Source organism: Dermacentor albipictus, chromosome 2, assembly GCF_038994185.2.
Source record: "Dermacentor albipictus isolate Rhodes 1998 colony chromosome 2, USDA_Dalb.pri_finalv2, whole genome shotgun sequence".
NCBI lineage: Eukaryota > Metazoa > Arthropoda > Arachnida > Ixodida > Ixodidae > Dermacentor > Dermacentor albipictus.
This window is the reverse complement of record NC_091822.1, coordinates 174,654,796-174,671,990: the sequence shown is the minus strand read 5'-3', so window position 1 is coordinate 174,671,990 and position 17,195 is coordinate 174,654,796. Positions and strand designations below refer to the sequence as shown.

Genomic DNA, 17,195 nt, shown 5'->3' with positions numbered 1-17,195 from the left:
GCAGATCCTGAGGGCGTGTTTTGTAAACAGAGCGACGTATACTTGCTCTGCGTAGAAGTATAGCCGTACGTTCGTGGTCGCAATAGCGTTCATTTAAATTATGCACAGTAAATATTGTTCTCCTTTAGATGCAAGTGCTTCGATCGAAGCAACGTTATTTGGTTTGGTCGAGGATAGCGTCGGCGCATGCACACGTGCAATTTACTGCGCAGCAGTCGATCACGGGGGATGCTTGCCGTGTTTGCAAGTGTAGCTATGAATTACTTGAACAATAACAATTGAACGGCGTTGTTCAACGCCTCATGGCAACTGCAAGGCTGTGACAGACCGCAGTAAAGGAATGTTCTCGCATCAGTTCGGTCGCTTGGGATCCTGGAATGAGAGAAAGAGAGCGCATCTTTAATGAGCATAAGGAAGGCTAGATTTTCAGGAGTTGTGGCGAAAGTTTAGAAAAAAATATTTTGCCAGCTTACACTCATTTAGTGTTTTCCTTTATTGTGTGGGACCAGGCACTATAAAGAAATATACTAAATCAGTATAAACTGGCAAAATATTCTTTCGAAACTTTATTTTCGTTCATTTCGCGGGTAAATGTTCATTATTACTGCAGAAATAGAACTCAAAACTTTTGAAGGATAGAGCTTCGGCCTTGTTGTTACGACATGCTGCAAGTGAAGCACAAAAAAAAACAAAAGAAAACAAGGACAGGTGGAAATTACAACGCAATGCGCGCGTGCGTATGCGCTGCGCGTGTGCTGGACCTCTTTTCTTCTTTTTTTTTGTTTGAAATGAATATTAGGAGAGGTTGGTGCCTTTATGGCAGCGCCGGCTAGTCCTTGTCACTTGGCAAAGGATACAAATTTACGTAAAACGGAACAATAATGACACAAAATATGACACTCAGTAGTACACCAGATGAATAAGAACTATACATTCTAACAGTACACGAATCGCAAAGCTTTCTGCATGAGTTCAGTACACATTCGCGTGCACAGAGACAGAAATTTTGAATAGCTAAACACAGAACACATGTAATCACACTGCAAGCACAGAACACAATCACACACTGCGTAAAAATCACGATCACCACATAAATCAATATTTAACCAGAACAACACTCATGTCACTCATTTAACTAATTAGGACCAACTTCAACTTAATATTTCCCCAAAATATCAGTGTCCTCTAAAAACTTTTTCAGAGCAAGAAGCGCTCTTTTTTGAAAGCGCGCAGTTGGCCATGGACCAAGTATCTTTTTTAGAGTGAATGGTCTTCTGTCTAAAAGCAACAAATTTGCTTGCAATACCCTTCGTTGTGGATCGTATTTAGTGACCTCGAACAGGAGATGATGCACTTCTTCGTCTTGATGGCCACAAGAACATTGCGGTCTAGAGGCACGTTTTGTCCTGTATAAGGAGTGTCTCGTAAATGCAGTACCAAGCCGCATGCAGGCGGTGCACCAATGTTTAATATTTTCTGTTTTCTCTCAGATTTTCCGGCATTGATAGGTTTATGCATAGGCATATAAAGTATAACTCTGAGTTCATAGATTACTGATCAAACCAGGCAGTTTTGCTGAGACGGCAGGAAATCTGCCTCAGGGGGAGACAGATTTCACTACGCGAAAAGGGAAGATTGGTTGTCTCTGCGTTATTGTGAGCCCGATTCGCAGCTGTGTCCGCTGCAGTATTACCAGAAATATTGCAGTACCCACTGAAATGAAAGTACGTGGTTCATGCGCTTGCGTTTGTATGTTCTTTGAGCGTCTCATAAAATAGCAAAGCGTCCAAAGAATGTTTCTTATTACTCTGTAGTAATGTGAGAGCGACTTGTGAATCACTAAAAATAACCCATTTTTGCGAATACTTTTCTGATGTTATGAAACGCATAGCACACAGGATCGCAAACACAGTTCTGCCCAGGTGGAAGGTGTCTCTCGGGATAATTTAAATGTTTGCTCTAGCGCTAAATGTGGAATGAGAAATGCTGAAGTCGAGGCATTTTTATGACACGAACCATCGGTATACACGTGGACGTGCTGGAGATATAATGAGTAAATTTGGAAGAGTCCCATCGACCGATAATTCTATTTTAGGACTTGTTAACATTCAAGGAGGGTAACTAACATCCACTTTGCAAATAGAAATCTTGGTAATAATGCTTTTTTTTCTTGAACAACATCATGAATTTTGCATTTGTTAAGCGTTAGGTTTAATGAATGCTTCTCGTGTTGCGTGAAGGTGCAATAAATATGACTGGAAATAGTGGGCGACGCGCTTCAGCAATTACTAGACAACTTGAGGTAGCCTGCGGTACCCCAAGATACCGCCGCCCCCTTGCCAGGAAGCGTTGAAGACATTTCTCAGAAGTTTGCGATAAACCATGAAGAATAGATGCCGAATAAGCAATTTTTTTGTTTTATGAGTGCGTTACGAACTTGAAATAGTGAAGATACTGATCGCCCCCCCCACCCTCCCCCCATGTTGTGCCAGCGAGTCGCCGAAGTACGTTTATTACAGCATTGGTCTGCTTTTCAATTGCGTGGATTTGTGATGCCCATGTCAGCTGGCGGTCAAGAATAACCCCAAGAAATTTATGCTCTTTCACGAACGTCAAGGTTTGCCCAATGAGCGTAAGTTGGAAATGATGCAGCTGTCGTCTAGTGAAAGGAATTACGGCTGTCTTTGCGAAAGACTAATGCCTCTTTCTTTTAAAAACATGTCTATACTATCAAGACCATCTTGCAGCGTTGTTTCAATGTCTTGTATACGAGATCCAGAGGCCCATACGCAGATGTCATCTGCGTACAGAGAATACTGTAGATCAGACAGTAGTTTTTGTGGTAAGGCTGCAATGACACAGTTGAATGAAAACGGACTGAGAACGCTTCCCTGCGGAACGCCCTGCGTCATGCTGTGATAATGGCTCTCTCCTTCAATTATTTCCATACATATATTTCTTTCGTTCAAGAAATTTGATATACATCGCAGTGTTCGACCGTGTAGGCGAAGCTTTAACATACCAGCAAGGACGTACGTGACTTACAGTGTCGAATGCTCTTTGAATGTCTAAGAATACTGCTATTGTCATATTTTCACACAATCGTTCTTGTTCGACGCATGTGACAATGTCTAATACTGCATTTATTATACGCCGATTTTGTCGAAAACCGGTCATGTAGTTGAAAAACACATCTGTGTGTTCACATCACCATTGCAGTCGACTGTCTACCATACTCTCCATAGGTTTGCAAAAATAGCTTGTGATACTGATGGGTCGGTAGGAGTCAAGACAAAGGAGAGCCTTTCCTGTTTCCGTCTGTCCTCGCTTTATCTAGACTTTCCTTGAATTTCACTCCGAAATTTTAGCGCTGATACGTTATTGTCACGTAAAGGATTTAAAAAGAATATTCTCGCGTTCGTTAGGCCGTTGTTCATGCGATGAAAAAAATTGTCGATAGTTCCCGGATTGACCCTTTGTTTCATCTACGGAGTGCAGTGTAGTCGCTTTTTAACCATGCAGCGATTCACTAAACTTGAGTAGATACTGCGAGATTCCGTGACGTCATGGGGAGTGATTCCGCGCTTACTTCAGGGCTCGGCCGCTACCCGCCTTTCGTCTTATCCGTCTTACCTATAGGCTCCTCTCGCGCTAAAAGTGGCCTTTTACTTTTAGTTATTTGTGGAAGCGTAACTTGCAAAATAGTTTTGCTGTTGGGCTAGCTAGTATTATTATTTTTTTTAGTGCTCCAGAAATACAGCTTATCGTAATATTTCTCGTTAAGGTCCCTTTAAAGTGAGCCCAAGCCTAAGAAGCATCCCGCGTGCATGCGTTCTAGCCGCAATAAAGTGCTGCCGCCACTGCACGGGGTTTGAACCCACGACCATTTGCTTAGAAGCAGAACTCTGTAGAGTCCACTGAGACGTACACTTGGGCGGGTAACTATATCGTACCCGTGTCATGCTCTTTTAACGTCACGCTCTTTTCTTTCTTACCTTTTCTTCTTTCTTTATTTTTTTTAAATTTTTTGCGAGGCAAAGGCGATTGCGTGACCAGATGCATTTTGGCTCGGACCTCGTTATTTCGCCTTTGTTTTTGCCGCCGTAGCAGAGAAATGTGCGAGCGACCACTTGGCCGTTTCCCTCTGCCTTCCTTCTCCCTCTTCCCTCTTTGTTTTCCTTCTTTTCTTTTCTTTTTCACGGGCAATCCTCTTCGGACTCAATTCTCGAGCACCTCTAGCTGCATGCGGCCCGTCCAAGGCAGAGTCGGCGGCGCCAAGTGCGGTGCGATCGGGCAAAGCCGAGAAAGAGACCGTGAAGGAGGGACCGGGCCGGGCCAAAGTGGCTTCGCAAAAATCTGGGCGTAGCTGGCTCAAAATGGATTTTGCCTCCCCTTCGAAGAGTGCCGCCGTCGCACCGCTGCTGCTGGCCGCACTTCGTTTGTTCGCTCCATCTTTTGTGTGCGTGCCCCTTCCTCCGTTCGCTTAACTTTTTTATTTTTCTCGTACCTGATGCTCTCTTGCTTCTTTCTTTTTTTTTTTTTCGGCTGACCGCATCGTCGTTTCGTCGACGCGCTTGCGTGTTCGGCAGTCGCGTAATGGTACGTCCACACTAGCGACAAAAACGCGCGCGACACAACGCGCGCGGCGAGCGGTGCTGTCGCGCGCGGCAAGATTAACGAAAAGCGGCAGCAACGCGCGGCAAACGCGCGAATGGGTGCGAGACCCATTTTTCGCGGCAGACGCGAAACGTCCACCAATCAGAAGCGAGCCGCTTTACGAGCCGCGCTGTTGTGGCGCCACCTGTCGCATAAGCAAAGAATCATAATCTATGGGCTCTGAGACTGAACAGTGACACGCGCGCCGTAAAATCTCAGAGGCCATTTCCAGTCAAGGGGGCTGTTTTTGTTAAGCCTTACCACACCGCCACTGAGGCGTCGACGAAGAATTCGCCTCGCAATGGAGGCGTTTTTGGAAACCGTTCGCGGATATGCGTACCTCTATGATAAATCGAGCGTCGGACAAGGAGCTGCGCGCCAACCGCTGGCACATTATGGACAGCAGTTTGGCATGACAGGTGGGGTGGGGTGGGGAAGGTGGGGAAGGTGAAGGGAAGGGAAGGTGGGGTGGTGAAGGTGGGGAAGCAGAGTGCGCGCCTGGCCCTCAGTGTCCCTGTACCGCACTCAAAACTTTCTCGTCCGCTGTCTGGCACGTCGGCGTCGCACAAGTAAAGAACAAACAAGTATTATAGTGTTCACAGTCACCAGTAGCTCCTCGTCCGTATCCGACATGCCTGAGCGTGGCCGGCAGTGGCGCAAAAAAACACAGTCACTTCCGATGGAAGACGAAATGGGCAGAACGGAGAGCGCGTTGTCGCGAGAAGTATCGAATGGAACGAGACAACGCGGGACTCCACGGGCCGCTGCCGCGTGCCGCAAAACGCGACTGTGGACTTGCCCGCACGCGTCTGCCGCGCGGTCGCTTGCCGCGTGCGGCGTGTCGCGCGCGTTTTTGTCGCTAGTGTGGGCGTACCATAAGAAAGTACGGCGGGAGAGGCTGGGCGGTCGTGCTTGGCTTGGCTAAGCGCGCGGCGTCTACCTATAGCTCCTCAACGCGACGCGTCCGTCGCATTTCTTCTCTTAAAGCGAGGAACGCGTGGCCGGCAGCCGTGCGCTTGCTAATTCTTATTTCGGCCGCATGCGCGTAGAACGGACCGCGCGCTGCTTTCCATTTGTATCTCGACGCGTCTTTCTTTCGTTCCTTACTTTTTTCTTTTCTTTTCTTTCTTTCGGCGCTTCTCGCGCGGCACCTTTCGGGAATCGCGACGCGCTCGGCCACTCGGTTAAACAGCGGGGGGCGACGGAGCCTCTTTTTCGCGGTGATCTAATACACTTCGATATGATTATTCTTTCTCGAGACTCCCCCGCCGCCCCTTTTTCTTGCGTCGTTGTCGGCGCTTGTCTTTGTCGACGTGGTCTCTGTGCTTCTCGGCAGCGAGGCTCCTTCTGTGCGACCGTCGACGTCTTCTCGTTTTGTTTTCCTTCGTCTGATGGGCGTGCATGCACGCGTCAGACTCCAAGAATGTCTTTTGTGCTTCCGGAGAATTGAACGTCGCGCTGCGCGAGCGGGATTTTCAGATTATGCCAGAGATGAAGAGAGAGGGGGGAGGGGGAGGGAGTGGAGATACAAGGAGGGCGATGCCCGTTTTGCCGCGTGCTTCTGATTACACAGGCTGGTTCGCGAAGTTGCAGCTATCGAATAGAGAGAGAGAGAGAGAGAGAGAGAGAGAGAGAGAGAGAGAGAGAGAGAGAGATGGAAATGCAATTTTATTCTTTTAGCACCCTGCTGTATACAGATCACTTTGACGCGCGTTCGGAATGATAATGGAAAAGTAAAATCGTTTCCCGGCGGTGTGTCCTGCTGTTTTCGAAGGCGCGACTTCGGCGCCTCATCGCCTGCATACACTGCTGTGCATACGGCGTCGCCTGGAGGCGGTGATTGATTGCAAACCGTGAGGCACGTTAAAAACATAACCTTATGGATAATATGTAGACGCAGTTGTTTCATCTGCTCTTTCAGCGCTGCGCTGACTGTCTGGCGTCGTTATTTGGTTTATTTCCGTTGAGGCAGTATTTTCCGGCGCTGCGTATCGCTGACATTTCAAAATATGCTGTGCCGGCTTAGATAAGTTTTACCTTTCCGTGCATTGGATGATGGGGTGCTCCGTTTCGAAGAAATTGAAGGCTTCTCTTCAGTCACTTGTTGGGCTTGGACACAAGCTTGTACCTGTCATTCCACTTTTGTGCTTGATTTGTCATTGCTTCATTGGCTTTCACGCCATATATTAGTAAGTCAAAAATAAATGACTTAATTTCGAGTAAAAAGACGCCGCGTGCTATACGTGCCATCATACCTGACATACGCCAACGCCGACAGTTGAAAGCTAGAACTGTGCCACATAGCCAATGCAAAAAAAAAAAGAAAGAAGCACTCGTGCGTCGCGTTTTGGATGCACTCTCTAATACCCCCGGTGGTCGGAATTAAACCGGAGTCCTCAACTGGCATGTACACCACCAGTTCTTTCTTTATTATTTAGCTTTTCTACAGACCAGTTTAGGTTTCGTTTGCCAGGAGGTGTATATGTGATGACGTCATGATGCAGACTGTAGTCACGTCCACAAAACATCGCAATGTTCTGTAGCACTTGCTCCAACTCGCTCGTTGGGTCTGATACTATGCTGCTGCATCGGGCTGCGCAGCGAGTAGCAACATAGCCGCCTGCAGAGCGGATGGGAGACGAGTGTTAATACGGTGCATCATCCTGCTACCACGTTACACCCAAACTGGGGCAGAATTCACAAATCTTTTCGTTCGTAAGTGTGTGTGTGTTTTTTTTTTCCATTGCCCGGCCGCCTTTGGTGGTCATATATGTCCAGCATCAACATTAGCTCAATTTTGCTCTCACAAAAGAACTTTTAACGTAAAAGCTTTTTGTGAATTTATAAGCCCTGGTTCGTAGGAAAGCTATTATAGTAAACTATTGAGGGCGCTAGCTCTGAAATTAGCTAGCATTTTTATGCGAAGCATATTACGAAGGCTCAACCCAGCTCCTCAGGCGCGGCGGTGACCATGAAATCACGTGACACCGTGACGTCACGACAGAGGAGAAGTGGCTTTGGCTCAACTCTTGCAAGACGGGCTGGGTGGGAATCGAACCAGGGTCTCCGGAGTGTGGGACGGAGACGCTACCACTGAGCCACGAGTACAACGCTTCAAAGCGGTACAAAAGCGCCTCTAGTGAATGCGGTGTTGCCTTAGAAGGAGGAGGAGGAGGAATAAACATTTATTGATGAGGCAAAAAAAAAAAATGGTGGAAGGGAGCGGTGCAGGGTGGGTCCCTATTCCAAGACTCCAGTGGCCATCGCGACCCGCCCAGCTTGGTCCAAGAGGCCTTTCTGGGCCTCAAGGTCAGCAAGAGCGAGGATGGCCTCCCAGGGCTCCCTTAGCAAGGTGAGTACCAAAGGTGAATTAATGGCATGAGGTCTTTTGGCGCACTCCCATGTTACGTGAGGCAATGAAGGCCATGACCCGCACCACGGGCAAGAGTTAGTGTACAAGGTTGGGTTTATCTTATGGTATCTACCCAAATGTGGGTAGGTATCCGTCTGTATTCTTCTATATTTCTGCGCCTCCTCTACATTGAGTAGTTTGTGGGGTGGGGCGTACTGTTGCCGGGTTCTTCGCTGGTGCTCCAGTATATCGCGGACCAGTAGGCGATCGTCTTTTTCATCGTTGTGCGTATCTCCAGCTCGGTTAGTAAAGCCTCGAGCTAGAGTGTGTGCCTGTTCGTTTCCCGAGATACCCTCGTGGCCAGGACACCATAATATTGCATGATCTTCTTTCAATGTGTCGCCTATGATCTTAAGGGCGACTTGTGGTATGTTGCCTTGTAGGTACATTCTGCATGCCACTTGTGAATCGGACATTATTAAAGCTGAGCTGCTTTGCTTTTCCTTGTATGCGATAGCGAGAGCAATCGCCGCTGCTTCCGCTGTAGCAGTGCACCTAGTACGTATCGAGGCTGATGTGTGAAGCGTTCCCTGGCGTGTGGGTTGAACTGCCACTATTACATGTCCTTTGCTAAATCTAGCTGCATCAGTATACATTACATCTTGATTACTGCCGAAGGTTTTCTGAAGATGTTTAGCTCTCGCTTGTCTTCTCGCTGTGTGATAAGTTTTGTTCATGTTGCGTGGGATTGGGGAGACCACTATGCGCTCGCGTATTGAATCCGGCATTGCGGTCGTTTGTTCCCTGGAGTACTGCGGTCGCAATGGGTAACCTAAACGCGACAGAACGTTTTTACCTGTGCTTGTGAGGCATAGTCGTTCTCTTTGTGTCATGAGAACGGCTGCTCTTAACTCTTCAAATGTGTTGTATATGCCTAGAGCTTGCACCCTCTCGTTTGCCGCATTCTTAGGAAGCCCAAGCGCTGCCTTATACGCGCCACGTATTAGTAGGTCGATTTCTTTGATTTCCGACGGGGTTAGCTCTTGATATGGTAGTCCGTATGTTATTTTGCTAAGAATAAAAGCCTGGACTAGTGTTATGGTTTCGTTTTCGTGGAGCCCTTTACCTTTCTTTGTAATTCTGCTAATTAGTCTAGCGATGCTCCTCGTGCTTGATTTTAGAGTCGCAATGGTGTGAGTGGCTCTTTTGTTGCTTTGTAACCATAGTCCTAGTATTCTGATCATATTTCTTTCTGGTAACGTCTGGTCACCCATAGTTAGGTGGATGTTCGGTTTGTTTCTGTAGTTACGCCCGTGGATCCGGATAAACTCAGATTTTTCCGGAGCGCATTGCATACCGTTTTGTTCTGCGAAGTCCTTCACCGAGTCGATAGCCTCCTGGATAGTTTGTTCTTTTTGCCCTAACGAGCCTTTGCAGGCCCATAACGTGATGTCGTCTGCGTAAAACGCGAAGTTGAGGTCATTAATTTTCTCTAGTTGTCGTGCCAAGCGGTTCATTGCGACATTAAATAGAAGTGGTGAGAGGATGGCACCCTGTGGTGTGCCTCTGTTAGGCATTGGGAGTTTGGAAGATCGAATATTTTCCATACCTATTGTGGCTTTACGTTCAGTAAGGAAAGAGCGGATGTAATTGTGGATCCTAATTCCACAGCCCATTCTTTCGAGCTCTTCAAGTATGAGGGTATGGGAGATCGTATCAAAAGCGCTTTTTAAGTCAAGCGCTGCTATGATGTTCTCTCCCCCTGTAGGTACATTTTGCAGCACGTCATCTCGTAGCCTTACGAATATGTCTTGTGTAGAAAGATGTTGTCTGAAGCCGTACATGTTGTGCGAGAGAAGTTCGTGCCCTTCAATATAGCTGGTAAGCCTGATATGAAGGACCTTTTCGAAAAGTTTGCCTAAGCAGGAGGTTAGCGATACTGGCCTGAGATTCTGCAATGTTCTAGCTTTCCCCGGTTTAGGTATTACTATGATGGTCGCTTCTTTCCATTGATTAGGAAGCTCTCCCATTTCCCAGATTTTCTCATTGAAGTACCGGGTTAGGCGTTCCAGTTGCTGATCACTCATATTTCTTAACATAGCATTCGTGATGCCGTCCTCGCCTGGGGCTGAGTTACGTTTTAATGCAAGAGCGGCGGCATATACTTCTTGTTTCGTTATGGGTGCATCAAGCTTGGGATTATCCATGCCTTTGTACTCTCTCTTATCGATGTTATCTCCTCCTGTCCCGATGTATCTGTCTGCCAGGGTTTGGATCAAGGATGCGTCATCCCCCTTAAACTCTCCTACCAATGTGCGTAATGCTCTAGTAGTGACTGTTTTTGTATTGTATGGATCAAGCATGCTCCGTAAAATTGCCCATGTTTTGGTTGTTGAGAGCGTTCCCCGTAACGAGTCACAAAATTGTATCCAGTTGTTCGCTTGTAGTTGCCTAGCATACTCATTTGCTTGTTCTGTCAGTTGTTCTATTCTAGCTCTGAGCTTTCTGTTTAAGCGCTGTCTCTTCCATCGTTTAGTAAGACTTCGCCTGCCTTCCCACATATGGACGAGGTGGGGATCCACTACCGGTGTTTTTTCGCTTAGCGCGACGTGCTTTGTGTTAGTTTGGTATGCCTGCATCATTTCGTCTACCCATTCTTCTATTGAATCTATTGGATGCTGAGGGGTCGGGTAATGTCTATATGCAGTCCAGTCTGTAAGTTTCGCGTTTCTCAAAGGCTTTCTTAATTTGGGAGTCGTAGTGGAGTAACTAATAATATAATGGTCACTTCCCAGATTTTCATCCAGGTTCCTCCACTGTCCCTCTTTTACGTTAAATGTAAAGGTGAGGTCTGGGTACGTGTCTCCGCAGACGCTATTTCCAAGTCTCGTGGGGGCGAGGGGTAAGGTCTCTAGTTGCATGTTATATTTGTCTACTGCTTCTACTAGGTTTCTGCCCTTTTTTGTATTTGTCCTATAACCCCAATTGGTGTGGGGAGCATTAAAATCCCCGACTAAAATAAACCTGTCTTTTTTTTCCAGATGTCCAAGCGCCCATTCAAGCATCTCGGGAAACGCAGTCTGCCGTTCTTTCGGTGGGCTGTACACGTTGCCAATAAACGTTTTGGTTTTACTCCTTTTTGTAGCGTGTAATTCGATCAATTGGTGCTCCGTTGAGCATTGGGGATAATAGTGTTCACTGGCCGCGATATTCTTGTGCACCAGCGTCGCCACTCTAGGATACATGGGATTTTGAAAGGTGTAGTAGTCTCTAAGCTTAACTACTCCCTTTCCAACTTCCTGAAGACAGATGACGTCCGGTTGAATAATGGCGGCGTCTAAATAAGCTTGTAGCGCTGCCGCTCTTTTCTGAAAAGAGCGGCAGTTCCATTGCCATATCTCAGCGGTGTCCGTGGTTCGGGTTGTTTTACTGGCCATGGTTAGGTACGATTTCGGTATCCGTCGAATCGGAAACAGCCCCGTTTTTTACCTTTCTCGCCGTCGGTGTTCCGGGGTTACTGCTGGCTCTTTTGCGTGATGTTTGCTGCAGTTTAGACATTTGTTCGTCTACATAAACTTTGTGGTTCTGCACCTCAGCAAATAACTGCTGTTGAAACGTTTGCAGAGCCTGAATTTGTTCTACTACCTGATTCATCATTCTTTCAATGTTGCTAATTGTTGTCTGTTGGGCGGCAGGTTTATCCCCTTGTGCTGGTTTAGCTTGCCCAATTTTGGTATTCTGAAATTGTGCCTTCAGCGTTGCCATCTCTATTTTAAGTTCTTCTACTGTTTTTTTAAGCTGACGATTTTCAGAAACGATTCTTTGGTACTCAGGGTTGGCGGTTATTGGAGCCCCTTTTTGTGCCATCCCCGCCCAGCTCACCTTATGCTGGGTCGAGTCTCCCGTTGCCACTGTAGTCCTGGATGGGGTAGGGGATCTAGAGGACATTCGGTGGTGTCTGGAGGCGGAGTGGTCAGAGAGCCCTTGGTCTGGATTCTTCTGTCGTTCTTGTGATCTTGATTTTCGAATTTGGGGTTGCGACGTTGGAATGTCCCCTTGAGTCCGCAGTGGAGGCCAATCGTCATCGTCCGTATCGTCTGTGTCAGACCATCTCCGTTTTGGCGACGATGACTTGATCGCCTTGCCCGGCGTTTTGACGGCCATCCGGTTTGGTGATTTTGGCTGCGGTCGCTGTGGTGGTAGCTTGAAACGACGTTTACACTCCTTGGATCCCGTGAGATGCTTTTCTCCGCAGGTAGCGCAAACAGGGTTGCAGTCGTGGTCTGGTTGTGGCTCCCGAGTGCCGCAGTTGTGACATACCGGCAGGTGGGGATTCGGGCAGACGTCCGTTCTGTGACCCGTTTGCTTGCAAGTCTTGCAGAATTGTATGGTATTCTTGTATGGGAAGCAGGGAAGCTCCCCTCCCATATAGTAGACGTATCGCGGTACGATGGGGCCAAAGAAGGTAATTACCGCTGTTTTCGTTTCACCCAACATCCTAGCTCTTAGTATGTCGACGCCTTGCGTACGAAGACGCAGGTTGGCTAGAAGGGTTTCAGGGCTTGTGTGAGGAGCGATGCCATGTATCACTCCTTTCTTTGTGTCTTCGCCTACTGCTGCGTACGCACTCACTGCGTGCAGTCGACCATTTAAGGTGAGGCCTGTAATTCTTCTTGCAATATTCGCCACCTCTTCTGTAGGGGTTGAGATAATAAAAATGTTTGATCCTGGTTTCAATCTCAGCAGGAACTGGTTTCCATTCACTTTTCCTTGGCAGGCGTTTATAACTGCTTCTGCGATCTGTGGCGCCGTAAGTTCCCTGATAGGGAGACCTTGGTGAGGGCGCACGATCACTTTAATGTCGTCCTTAGGCAGTGGTGGAAGCCGCCTTGTCTTGAATTTCTTTTTATTCGCTGGTTGTACCGGGGGCTTGAACGATGGGCCCGATGATTCGTAGCCACCCTCGGAAAAAGTGGCCTTTTTGCCCGCTCGTGCGAGCGCCTTCTTTTGGCGCACGGTCAAAACCGTTTGCCAATCTCCGTCGTCGTCTTGGCGTCCATGGGGTCCGCCAGTTGCTTCGGTACTCCGGAGGACCATGCAATCCTCATTAGCGGTTTCTTGGTATTCCATCTCATCCCGGTCCACGTCCGAGGAGGTGAGTTGCGCGTTGGGTGTTTTCTCGGGGCCTGCTGCCTCATTAAACGTTGTCGTCGGCGTTCTCGGCGCTTCCGTAGCTGGAGTCGGCGTAAGCGTCGCCATCTGTCGCGGCCGCGTCGCCGACGCGTTCCGCGTACCAGCGGCCGCCGCTTCACCGTCGCCGTTAGCGTTCACACTTCACACACGTTTTGGCCCGTCACAAAGGTTTGGCGAGGTGCTCACCGGAAAGTTTGATGTCTGCAGTGTCCTCACAGCTTGCCGAACCTCGTGAAGTCCTCGAAGTTCAGGTCACAGCACAAGATAACTCTCAAAAAACGAAAAGAGATGGGAGCCCATCCTGAGCTGACCGCTCTAGTCGACGCCACCTAGCGGTCCTCTTGCCTTAGAAACGCGCTGTTTCTAAGGCGTGCGTCTCTTGCTCAGGCGCACATTTCGTTGCCGCGCCGAACGCTGCTTTGCTCGACGCTCACCGCGTCCAATGCGGGGCGCGTAGTCGCTGCCCTGTAGCCCATTGTCTTACACCCCTTGGCGGGTCGACGGGAACGCTGTCGCGTTCCACTCTTGAAGGCGAAGAAGTAATGCATGAGTTGTTTCTTCGTCTAGCCGAACCAAATATAGCCAAGCAACAGCAGTTCACCAGGCTAAACAGTGGTTCAACAACTAAAATAAAGGCTAGTATGCTTCGCATCCTGGGCTTAACCTTACCTAAGCCACAGCCATTTTTTTTTTCAAGGGTTTCTTGGTCAAGAACATTTATTTAAACCAAGAAATGAAAAGTTTGAAATGTAATGTTATATACGCCGTTAAATTGTAAGGAACAGGGCGTAAAATTGGCAAGCTTTCAGCGGCGCTGACAGCTAGATGCGCTCGGTGTCGTCTACTGTCTCGGTTCGAGCGATTTAATTTCATAATTGCGGATGGCGTGCCAGTGATGCTATAATGGTGACCGTAGCTCTGGCTGTTTTCCGTAGAAGGCAAAGCACAAACTTTGCGCGTAAATCAACCGCGCACCGCTTTCGTACTATTTCTCCGCCGTCATTTTTGACGCCAAAAACAGAATTTCCATTCAGCCGAGTACTGCGGTGTGAGGACATTTAAAGCTCTCCTAATGAACCGTGACTAAGACGTATGATTGAAGTTGACTCCAGCGAACAGAAAGAATAGAAATGTTACACCATCCGGGCTCTCGTTCGTTAGAATTTGACGTTGTTCCGTAATTTTGCATCCAGGAAGAGACCTAACAAACTACTTCTCCTGAAGCCGTTATATGCTGAGGGAGCATTAAACACGCCGCTTAAGGAGGAAGATATTTACGAGCATCACTTGTTTCTTCTTTGCTTTGTTTCATTTGAGACTAACTCGCTTTACCAGGTGGGATAGCAGTTCCATGCTTTAATTATGCGTTATGCCGTGCCTACACTATGCATGAAGGAGGCGGAACTATTCAGGGAAGCCTAACTTCTGCTAAACATAGATTGAAGTATTGGGCGAATACTGTATTTATCACTGCAACTTCGATGAAGAGGTCTTAACTGAGTTTGCCGTGTCTGCCCTCTCCGTTACGCTGTCATCGTCAGGCCCCACCAACACATCCCCGATTTCACCTTGCCATGCCTGGAAGAAAAACGAAACTTTGTCGCCGAGCAGCCACTAACTATGAAACTTGCCATCTGCGGCGATATGTATTAGGTAACCGTACGCGCTCACCGCTGAGCTGTCGCCCAGTGTTTTACGCTCGGCAGTATGTGTGGCTGTGGCACTTTATGTGCCACGAAGACTCTCAATGTGATTGCGTGGCGTCTGTGCATTCACATCAGGGGGCACAGTAGGCAATACTGTAACGGACAACGAATACGTTGTACATATCGCAACAAAGTTGATCTCGAAAAGATAGCCCCATTATATCAGGAGCAACAAAGCAAAGACGATGGCGGTGTCCTCTGTGAGACCCTGCTGCTGTCGCAGGGGAACGAGTTGAAAGCGGGGGAAATCGCTGAATTGTATGTCGATACAATTGAAATCAGCGGCCTTAAATCGATGACCGGGAGTTCCCTGCGTTGCGAACAATTGATAGTCCGTACCGGGACATCAGACGGTCCGTTCCCTCGGGTTTTCGTTAACGACAAGATTATCGATTGTTACGCTGATTTTCCCTGCCTCGCAGACGCTTTTCCCGCGTCAAATGCCTGACCACTCCACTTTAGCTTGTGACGTCAACCCAAACTGGTTAGTCGTCCTTGTGGCGGAAAACGATGACGCAACCACTTCCAAAATCAATCACGAGTCCCTACGTGCGAGCTGAAAGTTGGCCTCTCCCTTCCCGCGGTAATTTTCAAAACCGTGCGTCTTGCACTGGACTGTCGATCTGCACGGCATGTCAAGTGCGAGACCTTATGGCAGCAACGGCCGCGGAGCGCCGGAAACACAACAAAAATCCGTGGCGGCGAGAGACGTGACGCACTGCGTGTAGGGCGCGGTGGGCGCACACTCTGAGTCATTGTGCAACATTAAAGCACCTCGCGTCCGAGCGTACGAAAACGTCCCGAGCGTTCGCAAATGGGTTGGGCAACGGACGGAGGTGGGACGTTAAACAAAAAACAAAAAAAAAAGCCGAGAAAGATGCCAGCCTCACTTCTCGGACATTTTCCTACAGTGCGCAGTCGACGGACTGCTTGGGGCGCATTCGATTTCACCCTGACAAGCCATTCTTCATCCGTCTCCATGGTGCAGCGTCGGACGCGAATCAAAGCGGCCTGTCTGCCATCTGCTCTCTCTCTCTCTCTCTCTCTCTCTCTCTCTCTCTCTCTCTTTGGCGCCTTCGTCTCTCTCTGCCTCTCTCTGCCGCCGCACTCGGTGCAAATCAACGCCCGCCGCCACGTTTGTCGCTCCGTCGAGCTCTTAAAAGGAGAGCAATGAGGTGGAGCGCCGAGTGAGGTAGGTGGACACGCAGGAAGAACGAGGCCCTCCCGGAGGCATTGTTCTTTATTCCTGAACCTGACCGATGCAACCATTGTAGGGAAGAGCGATAATATCCACTGGACGGCCAGCGTGGATCGGTCGGTAGCGATGGCAAGAGCGCCGCCCAAAGAAGCTCTAACTGTCGTCTTTAAAAGCAGCCTGCCGGAGGAAGCCACCGAACGTCGACGTCGATGGCAGGAGCGTGTAGAGCTCTGCATACGCGCGTTTCATAATTAGTTGTGTGCAGTTCTCCAGAAAGGTGCAAGTAGGTGGAATGGACCTCGAAAGACAGGCCTCGTTCACGGCGAGGCGCCCAATTATGGCGCCGGTAGAAGAACGGTATTGCATCTCCTACGCATTTTACGGGTGTCGTCAAATGTGTGAAGAAAAGGGAAGCTGCCTCTGTGGCATTTCGTATAGACAGCATATATATAGAAAGACCAAGCGCACTTCATGTGCAACGCACTGAGCATGAGGAAAAGGAGTACTGCATCACGGGAACATAGAGAGCAGATCATCAGCATAATCATCGTCAACATGATGCACTACATGAAAAGCAAACGAGATCGTGTTTGTTGTGTTCCCTTGAAAAACAGCCTCTGAGTTTCGCTAAGACATACTCGGCAGGAATGATAGCTATATGTTATTCCTGTTCTCGATGCATCTGAGCACCTGCAACAGCTGCAATGGTGCCTCGAGAAATAGGTGGTATTCGAGGCATCGTCTCTAGCTGTCCACCACCACAAAGCGACAGTTACACTCAGGTCCGACGACTATATCCCTTACAAAAATTTTTAATGTGTTTTTTTAGAAAGTCTTTTGAACTTTCTCTATAGAACTTTATTGTGTTTATTTTGATTGCCTATAGAATTTTCCTATAGAGTTTCAAAAGTTATTTAGCCACCGCATTCTTATAGGAACTCTAAATACACATTTCTATAGAACATTTCTATCGAGTTGCTTTAGAGATGCTAAAGACAAATTTCTATAGAATATTTCTATCGAGTTGCTTTAGAGATGCTAAAGACAAATTTCTATAGAACATTTCTATCGAGTTGCTTTAGAGATGCTA

General features: G+C 48.0%; 1 protein-coding gene across 3 annotated transcripts in view; it reads left to right on the top strand.

Annotated features, from left to right (window-relative positions):
* The window catches only part of LOC139056302 (zinc finger protein castor homolog 1-like), a 599,701-nt gene that overhangs the window by 227,763 nt on the left and 354,743 nt on the right, over positions 1 to 17,195 (top strand). The gene's annotated exons all lie outside the window — the stretch shown is intronic.